This window comes from Parambassis ranga, chromosome 3 (genome assembly GCF_900634625.1).
Source record: "Parambassis ranga chromosome 3, fParRan2.1, whole genome shotgun sequence".
Classification (NCBI taxonomy): Eukaryota; Metazoa; Chordata; class Actinopteri; family Ambassidae; genus Parambassis; species Parambassis ranga.
This window is the reverse complement of record NC_041024.1, coordinates 9,029,129-9,039,904: the sequence shown is the minus strand read 5'-3', so window position 1 is coordinate 9,039,904 and position 10,776 is coordinate 9,029,129.

The following is a 10,776-nucleotide window of genomic DNA, read 5'->3' as shown; positions in this document are numbered from 1 at the left end:
AGGAGTATAGGGGCATGGTGGACTGAGAAACTCCTACACATTGCAACACTCAAGACTTACATGTGAAAAGTAAATAGAAGTTATGTAGAAATTATGAAGAAATGTTACTGTCAAGGGAAATATTCTAGTAGTTTGGATAAGTATACAGTGTGTTGGATTTGGACATTGGTTTTCTTATTACCATATTGAACAGAGTAATGTGCAATAGAGTTTCCGACATGAAAACTTTCTATTTTTGGTTCACAAAGTTTGTCAGTGGCCTTGGCTAAGAAGCAGCTGTGTATACATCAAAGATGCGGTTTTAGTTTAGTTGCAAGAGATCTCTTACTCGGTGCTTTTTAAGCCTATATATTTCAAGGATGTGGGCAGATATAAATAGTGCATAGTAATGGATGAAGGGTGTTTCATCTATATACTTTAAAGTGCTACACAATTAAGTGAACCTGCAGTGAACATTTTCTCTGCTCCATATTGGCACTGTATTTCTTGTACTGCTTTAATTATTTGCAATTGGAAAGTGTTAACGTTTTTTCATTGGTTTTAGGGAATCAAATCTTGATTACTAGCAGGGATATTGTGTAAGTGTGTGTGTCTAAGTGTGACTCAGACCACCTGCTGTTGATATAGTTACCTATTTTGTTTAAGGAAGTAATCTGGCTTTAATCCACTGCTTTAATTTTGTACCCCACTGATTATAATTCCCCTCCTACAGTTTTACTCTGGAGAGGCGCCTGATGTGTATACAGCCTGAGCTGAGGGAGTTTGTGTTATTCAGATTCTATTTCATTATTTGAATTGGAAGGTTTGTGTCCAAGCATTTATTTAGAAAATTCAATTTTTGGGATTGGATGACAACTGTGATCATGTTCCCCCATATTGTAATGCTGCTCTGTCTTCTCTCTATGTATATTACATTCATATCTGTTGGTATTTCTGTAGCTCTCTCCGGTTCTTTGCTTTTTCCCTATTAAAGGTTATTTTCTGGCAGTCTAAGCGGAGTGTCACAGATTGTAATGGTGGATTGCCCTCTGAGAAAAACTTGTGATTTTGAGCCACAGATATGATTAAAATTGGATTGTCTTGAAGTGGCCTTTAGTGCAAAAGAACAGATGATGCATCACAGTGGAGGTTTGATCTCTGACTGTAAAAAGCAGCACTGACCAGATGAACTGATTCGTTCAAAGCTCACAGAGGAAGCGAAATAATCGTAACACCAAACACCAATCTCAGGCTCCAATCACACAGCACCTTTATGAAAGTATAGCCATTTAACATTTTACTTTTTTGAACAAGTTTTCAGGAAATTTTAAAAGTACCTGAACAGAAAGACTTAAGGCTGCAGTTACACCGACAGATGGTGGAAATAAATCTTTTCAATAAAGCTGCACAAGTTTGACTCTTATTGTTCTGAGTTTCAAAAGGAAGACATTGTTTTTTTGCTTTGATCATACCATAAGATCATTTCAATTGGCAAGCTAATAATAATTAAAAGGCTAAAGAATAAAGTAATCATGAAGTAAAAAAACAAACAAAAAACTTCCACTCATTTGTCAACTACTACTGATGAGTAGCAGATTTCAGTCACTTCAGAGGATTAACAAGCCAGGTCCATCATTTATCAGGTTCTCTGGAAACATTTCTTTTGTTGTTTGCATTACCTGCAGCTGGTTGTGCTCTTAGTATTCAAATTGTGGTTCGCTGTTTTATTATGTTTTGAGTGTTTGCAGTGCCAGGTCTTAATTTGCTGGTGTTTTGTCTGTTTACATGTGTTGAGTTCACTCAGCCCCATCTGTTTCTTGTTCAAAGCAGGATATGATGCACAAGGTGAAAGAACTGACACACAATTAACAACAGTGTGTATCATAGTATACTTAGTATTGTAGACAATTGGTGGAGACAAAAGAACAGCATAACGTCATCATAAAACAAAGGAAAAACAAAAAAAGTCAAATTAGGCTTTTTGTTTAATTTTTCTCATGTTACTTTCTGCATCTTTGACCACAGGGTCTGAAAATACTCTTGATACATTTTGTTCTAAAACAGGAAATGGAACGTCTTTTTTCCACCATATGACATGAGTCACTCTATTACTTGCACATGAATAGGTGCCCAGATGGCCAACATTCACTATGGTTCATTTGGACTCTAAAATATCAACCAAGTCTTATTTTTAAAACATTAAAGGATATTTACAATGGCCAAGGTGATGCAGAATTAGTATGCAGTAAGGCACTGCAAGTGCTTTATAGATAAACACATAAAATGCTCAGAAAAAGGTGTCATTTATGTTTATATAGCATAAGTCATCTTGGGGCACACCAAATAGGTCAAGAGTTATATTATACTTGCAATACAATATATAGCAGTGTTGGTGGATAAAACTTGACCTTTTGTAGATGCTGACTGTGTTATGAAAACTCTATGAGAGATTAAGCAGAACTAGCAGTTGACTGAGCTTCATTAGGTGTGACACACTGAGTTGTTAAGAATGGAATGCAGATGTGAAAATCAACTGGATTAAAAATGTGATGAGATGAGTCTTTTATCCATATTACAGGGTGTACAACAGGGATTCATCATGCCTGCAATTAAATACTGGTGCTATATTATCAACAGTAGGCTGCTAAATAAACTAAAGCCACAGTAACAAGGCTTTACTCTGATCTTTCTTTACCCAAAGGATATACATACTACTTATTTTCATAGACATTTCTTATAGATAAATCTGGCATCAGTCTCCTACTGAAGAACCATCACTGAGTCAAGTTATAATAAATGAGAAGAAACAGGAGTTTCCCAAAGAGTTTAGTTTATTAATGTGTGGTTTGACCTTAATTAACAGTTTTTAACAGCTTGACAATTGTGGTTTCCTCAGCACCATAACTATTGAAGTCTGACTTTAAAGTGTAAAAACCTCAAGAACCACGGATTCATAAGCAAGGGGGCTTCCATGGTAATTATAATTATTTTTTAATGATCCTATATATAATTAGCAGACTGTCTTGGTCACCAACAACAAACCCAAACAATTTATTGTTTAGTAGTTATGCTGTAAAGAAATAATCTCATCCTTAAGAAATCTCTAAGCTGTTTTGCTAAATAGAGAATTTACAGAGAAACACAAATTGTGTTGTGGATAATTGGATGTATATAGTCATTTGTTCAGATGTCCATGTGGTACTTACCTCCTCATAAATCCATGTAAGTTTGCGATTTATGTTGCAGCATGTTTTGAGTGCACCCTCCCTCTCATCGTAGATAGCTGCAATAGGCTCCAGCCCCCTGTGACCCTGTACTACAGGATGCAGCGGGTTAAGAGGATGGATGTTTTGAGTGCAAATCTGTAACTTCTCGCAGCATCTGTAGTAAAGAAAAATACATTTTCATGTTGAGAATCAATCAATCCATCAACCCATTTTTTCCACTCATCCAGGGTTGGATCAGGGGGGCAGCAGACTAAGCAGGGAAACCCAGACCTCCCTTTCCCCAGCCACCTCCACCCGCTCCTCTGGGGGGAACACTGAGGTATTCCAAGGCCAGCTGAGAGATATAATCCCTCCAGCGTGTTCGGTGTCTGCCCTGAGATCTCTTTCAGGATTGATATACCCAGAACACAGGAAGTGTTTCAGTAACATTCCTGTTTTGATTTTTTTTTGTGAGATGCAAGCTGTGAATGCAAAACAGAGTTGACTTGTTAAAGAAAAGTGCCTTGTGTGAGCAATGTGCTTTGATATCATGTCTATTTTATACTCCATATATTGTCTCTACCAGCTGCAGAGGAGGTGGAATGTGAGACAGAAAGACATTGCTAGTGTCACTTGATATTGCTGGGAGGAAACCTGTAATGTTGCATTGATCTCATTCACGCTCTGGTTGGATACAGTTTCTTTCTTTCTTTTTTTTTTAAATTTTGTTGCTGTATCCACCAATAAGCACGTATTTGAAGCTATTGCTGAAAATAAGGTCAGACATGTGAGTGGCATTTTAGAGGTCTGGAACCAGGCTACATCAACTGTTTGGTATCAGTGATATTAGATAGAATATTAGTCCCATAATCACACAGATAAGAAAGTAATGTCTTACGCTGCTCAAAGTCCTTTCTGAAAATTGGTGTGCAAACAGTTCAGTCACATCATTTTTCAGTTTGCCAGTGTGCATTGCCTTTGAATGAGCAAACAAATTGGATTAAAATAAGAACCTTTGGTTAAAAATGCCTTTTTTTTTCCTCTGTTTAAGCAACACTGTGATTTTTATTCCCTCCCACTACAACCAGACCTCTGTCGTCTGATTACATACAATGTCAACTCTCCTCAGCCTTTTAATTCACAGAGGATATTATCCCTGGCCTCTCTTTCTTTCATCATTCAGTTTTGATTTATACAGTGCAGGATGCACCATAAATACATGTCAAGTACTGAATGGATGACAAATTTTGCTGTGAAGTGAAATGTCGAATTTCACAGACAGACAACACATAGATGTAAATGCATGTAGACTGTAATAAATTATGTGTCTCGGTGTAGTGTGCGTTTGATGAGCATATGTGAAGCTGATATGGCTTAGACCTGCTCCTGCTGACTAATGGAGAGAGTGAGGGCTGACGTCCACTAGGGGACAGGATGTCTCCTACAGAGCTTTCCTCTGTTGATCTGAAGGACATCCAGTCCTTTTCTCTCTCTCTCTCTCTCTCTCACTCTCTCATTGTCTTTTGTGACCCTCTCACAGTAAAGACATATCCAAAAAATCCAAAGGCTGTTTTGAAAATTCATATTAGACATTCAATGACAAAGCCCACTAGTTCTGTCTTATTTCCAGATATTCTTTGTTATGTGTATTCTTACTAGAAGATATGTGGGTATCACCATTTTCAATTCATATTTAAATTACACACAGAGGCAACAATGAGAGCATAGAAATGATGTGTTTTTGTCCTCAGTGCTAATGATGATTTCATATCTCACAGTAAAGCAGGAAGAAAGACTATTCTATCTGTAGGGTGACTTGCTGAATGCACAGCAGACTTTATTTTTTAATAGGGAGCTCTCCCATCATTATGGGGCTGTATGGCTGCAGGAAGAAAAGTGCACTGTATAATTCTGGGAGAAGATACAGTGTCATATATTAATTAAGACATACCCCCTTCCCTTCATTTGAATACTATATGTGCATGCTGCCATCTCATTTTTGGCTTATCCTTCTATTATTGTATTTAAATTTTGTTTGCACAGTTAATAAAACATACATTTTGCTATATAGACAACCAGTACAATGCATTATAGTTCTGTTTGTTGACCTTAAACCTGAACGATCAGTAATTAAGGGTACATGTAATGTTAACAAAGGCAAGAAAAATATACTATTTTTTTTTTGTTATTTTCTGATGTACAAGACAAACTTGGTCTCATGAATAAAACAACAGCCCTGTTTTTGTTTGTTCAAATACTTCTGTTGTCATATGCTCATTTTTTCCTGACTGGGGCTTTGTGTGGCTCTGTAAATAATGATGTCAGGAATAAAAGCAGGAGCAGCATGTCTAGGAAAGCAAATTAATTGCCTAAATATAACCCAAGTGACCAAAATGGTCAAATAGTGTTTAGTCTTTTGAAGGGAAATGACTAGTTCTGACTTAGCTTCTAAGACATGTTGTTAAATGCGCGTCTCACAGAAGTCTTATTAGTGATAAAGAATGGCAGCTTTTTAACTGAAGGTGTGTTCATGCAGAAGAGGATGAAGTATCCCCCTAGCAGAGAATTATCCCAGAGAAAAGAAAGCCTCCATGTTATACCTGTAGCATGCAGGTTAACTCATTTCTCTCCTCTGCACCTCTGCTTTACAAACCTGCTCCTAATCCTTTCACCAGCCCTCCTGTTCTTCTGCCACACCTGTTGTCTGCCGTCTCATTTCCTCTTGTCTCTTTAACCTCCTGCAGTGAGGAACGTCTGCCTGTAGGCTTCATGCTCAGTCTGCCGACTACAACATGAATTCATTTAATTGTTCTGATTTATTTTATCAGGCAGCTATTTTTGAACAATAATGCAATCAATTAAAGTCCTCTGAAGATGTCAGTACATTATATTCAGGGTGACATAACAGGTGCCTTGTTATGCAAACAACAGGCAGATGCAGTAAACAACATCCTTAAAAAAGAAATTGCATTAAAAATGTTTACAGTTCTAAAGAGCTGATTTATATAAAAAAGTCTGACACATTGGTGATACACTGGGTGGCATGCTTGCTTGTTTTATTTTTTAGCTTACAACATGCAGCACCACTGTGGAGGCATGCCACAACAGTTTTAATATCTAAAAATAAATATAAATTTTAAATAACATGTTGTGCAAGTTGAGGCAGAAACTATTGCCACTATTGTTGCCTTGGCCAATGGATAATACACTACACCATTCCTGTCTTCATATATGTTGTATTTTTTTTTTTTAGAAGAAGAACACAGCTGTGTGCAACATTTCCTTATAAATAAACCGCATACCTACATATACAGAAGCGCATACAGAATCAACACATGGACATTTAAGCTGAGTGGCCAAAATGGAACAAAAGTTGTATGGTCCAGATTCATCTGATTACAGGATGGATATAATAATGATGTCTCAAGGATAGTTGGTGGCGCTGACTGTCAGCAGACTTTCCCCCAGAAGTCTGTGGTTTGCGTACCCCCAAAGCTTTGCATAAACACTGCCAACGTCACTTGAGTTTCATTTTAAGTAAGTTTTGTTTTAGGTTTTGACATTAAAAACTATTGGTTAAGGTCAACATAATGTTTATTTTTTAGTGTCTACTCATAGTCATAAGATGTAGTATATTTAATGGTATGCAGTATCTTCTCTTCTTCCATTTGTTACATGCTGGTTGAACCACTGTGAGTGCGTAGGTGGGTACTTTTAAAGGTCTGCCATTGTGAGGACACATTCACCTTGGGATTGAGGACATATTAGGAAAGTGAGGACATTTCAGATCCCATTTAGAGACCTTTATAGGGCTTTGCTGCAGTGCATCTGCGTGAAGGACAGAGCCAAATAGGTGGGATGTTCAGAAACTTTCAGTGGGGTTATACAATGCTTTGATCCATAGATTTACTGATGACGAATCATGTAACAAAAATAAACTCTGTTTACACATAGTGGCTTCTAGAACACTTTACTGTATGAAGCACATCTGTTATTCCTACATGAATAGCAAACTCTGTCCATGATGGTCTTGCAACACATGCAAACTTTAGGTAATCCACACACACACAAACACTTACATGCACAAACACAGCGTTTACTCTATTTTGCTGTCTATGTCTTGCTTAATACCTTTCTATTATATTTAGGACATGGTGTTTTTCATCAGTGGACCATCTACACAATAGACACTAAGTGTTTCAGAGTGAGTGTTTTGGAAGGTTCTGATTTCAACCAAGATTTGGAATTTGCATGGTGTCTCTTTAACGATTTAGGCCCCCTTCCACATTTTAACGTCCAATATGTCAGATTTTGTTAATTAATACTTCTAAATGTTATTTAGAAGGTGGTTATCGCCACCAACTGGTATGTTTGTTTGCCCTTTAAATTGCCGCCGTCGTGAGAGTTTTATGCGTTGGTTTGACAAATCATGCAGTCCCTGACCCCTCAGCAGGAAGAGTTGTGTAATAATAAGTGTGTAATCCCCCAGTCTTTTAGTCGTCATACAAAAATCTGCTGAAGCCAGTGTGTTCGGGTGTACTCCTAGTCTTTTTAAAATCTGTTAAGACTGTTAAAGTCGTGTAGTGTGTCCCCACCTTTAGACTGATAACCTGTCCAGGTGTGTACCCTGGCTCTCCCAGTGACTTCTGGGAGAAATCACAGCCCCTTTCATACACTGTACCCCTGTAAAGAGGAAGAAGCAGGGTGCTAAATGGGCATTAGACTTGACTTGGCATGTCCTCTTTGTAAGTGAAAAAAATTCAATTCAATGATAGTGAAGAAAATAACTCAACAAAAAGGATTGATGAGCAAACCTTACACATGTTCCCCTGTTCTTACAGTGGCTTTATGTCACATAAACATGCCCCTGGTTTAGATGCTTTTGGGCAGTCCCTGAGGATAGCTGCTCTGATGCACTGAAGTAACATATGAACGAACCACTGGTTGGTGTAGCAGCATCATTTAGTTACAACCTACACCTAGGATCCATAAACCTGCACCCATGTGTGGACCTGCATGTCTCACTTTTGCTCGAGGGGTTCAGGAGTCACAACAAAATTCTCTGTTCAGTTTTCAAGTAGATATATCAAGTCTTAGTCTATCCCTCCATATCATGCTCTGGGTGTAGAGCTTATCAGAGGGGAAGCTGGGATTAGGTAAGCTTTAGTATCAATTAGCATTCAATAGAAGACTGTGAAAAGATGGACGTGATCAAAGATGGTGCCACAGATGTTTTCAGACCATTGAGATTCAACAAAATCTTTCTTTTTCTTTCTTTTTGTAATTTCTCTGCTGTTTGAAATCAGCAGCAAAAATAAAGAGTGCTCACGTTGTCAAATTATTAGTCTGACAGTAGATCCAAACCTACAAAGCTGTCATGTAAAATGCAACAAATGGGCTGAAGGGAAAAGAAAACCTTTTGACAATACCCCACACTGTGAAACAATTTAAGAAGTGTTATAATTCATACTTAACCCAATTTATGCAACAAAGGTGTGGACTTTGACTGATATTTTCATTATTAGGAATATTACAGGCAATGGCTAATTTAGAGAGATTATAAAATCTTTTCAAAGCAGGAGAGTAATCAAAATGAATTTCATATTTAACCAAATGAGGTAAGCCATTAGTCTTCATTATTGTCTCATTCTGTTACATTAACTGAAAACAATTGCAGGAATGAATAAAAATCCATTTTAGCAGGCTTGTCTGGCAACGTGCATTTTCCACTCTGGCAAAAACTACATGTTACAAAGAAATACAAAGTTTTTAAAGGCATGAATGGCAAAAAGAATGCCTACAGGGAAGGGATTAGAAAGATGAAATTGAATTAGAGTGTGAGTTGCATTTCAAGATCTCCATTTTTTTTGTTTTTGGAGGGGGGAAAATGAGATCTTGCACAGCCCAAAACCCTTGTTGGTTAATCCTGTGTTTAGACGTGTGATTTAATGATGGCACTTTGGCTTTCGAGGCCATATTTCCAGGGCCATTTATGTTGATTTGTCTCACAAGTGCTGCAATTAAGGTACGCCCCTCATTGGCAGGCTGACTTACGTCCACTTAACTGCAGTATCTGCTCTTCTGTCGCCCCTCTGTTGCTTTAGATTTGTCAAAGGTAAGGCCATCAGTGCCAGAGAGAAGGAAAGGGATGGGGGAACAAGACCTGTGAATTAAGAGTGTAATCATCAATATCCAAGAGCACTGACTCGCCCTGAGCTGCACAGCTATAGTTCCTACCATCTCTCTATTGAATTGTGTTTGTACAACACGCCCTGTTTGCCGTATGGACACCCTCGTGTACTTTATGTCCAACAAAATGAAATGGCACCTTTTTCAGGTGTAGACACAAAAGGGTTGTGCTTCTGTAGATCTATTTTAAAGCCTTGATTTTTGCCTGGGGAATGTGATTTTGCAACTTCAAGAATTTGGTAGTTTCTTTGAACATAGATATATAGCAACAAGACTAAGAAGAAGAAGATAAAAGCTTATTTAAACTTGCATGATCATAACAAATGATTCTGAGATCACAGTCCTTATGTCTAGGTGGTGTCTATGTAAATACTGCTGTTTAACATTTCCCTTACTAGTGCAACACTGGGAGCCTCGTCAGCCCCTGTTGGGCAGCCTGCTTAGGTCAGCATCCATAGCACGACAGGTCCTGCTGCCCATCTCCTTTTGGGGCACGACATTACCATATAAACTTTGTTAATGACCTTGTCATTTACACAACTTAATTACCAGAGTTGTGTCCCTTGAACATCTTCCCATATGAATTATACATCAGGAAGGTGGTTTCGGATGAAGGGCTCCAGGGTTTTGTAAAAGGTACTGTATGCCAGCTCAGTGCTTCAGTTCAAGTGCCATAAGCAAAACAAATTAAAGCCAATTAGAAACAACTATTTTTTCAAAGATCAAAAAATGAGTCACAGATTTATATTTATATATATATAAATATATATTTTGCTTCATTGAATGACGTCATTTATGGTAAAATGTCTCAGCTCAGATTAGGTTAAAATTGGCTGCAGTTCATCTTTATGTACAGGACTCTTGAATGGTAGTCCATAATGAATAGGAGTGAGGTCATCCATACTCAAAAGTATGTTCTAGGTAGTACGTACTTCAGGTATGTACTACGTTTTCCATACTTTTACATACTGGATACTACATATTGGGTGGTATGCTTGTGCATACTTAAAAGCAGTGGCGGGTGTATATCTCACCTAGGCCTTCATTGACGTCCCTCTTAGGCCACATCCATAAGCAACAAGATTTTGCCCATAAAATTCTATTATTCTACTAATGGATTATTAGCTCTTAGTGGTTAGAAAATATCTATAGATGCTCTGCTTGTTTTATATGTAAAATTAATATGCTTCATAATAGTGTAGTGTTAGACCGCTACATTAAATGTGTGATGGAGACTGTAGCTCCTCACTAAGACAACCACAAAAAGGCCTGTAGCTACATAACAATCATCGTTACAAATGTCATACTGTCGTTTTTTGGTGATGACATGCTGCAGTGACTTGACTGAGTCAAGGTGTTGGTATACCTCAAAGAGAGTGTGATACTTGAATTGGGAAGACTG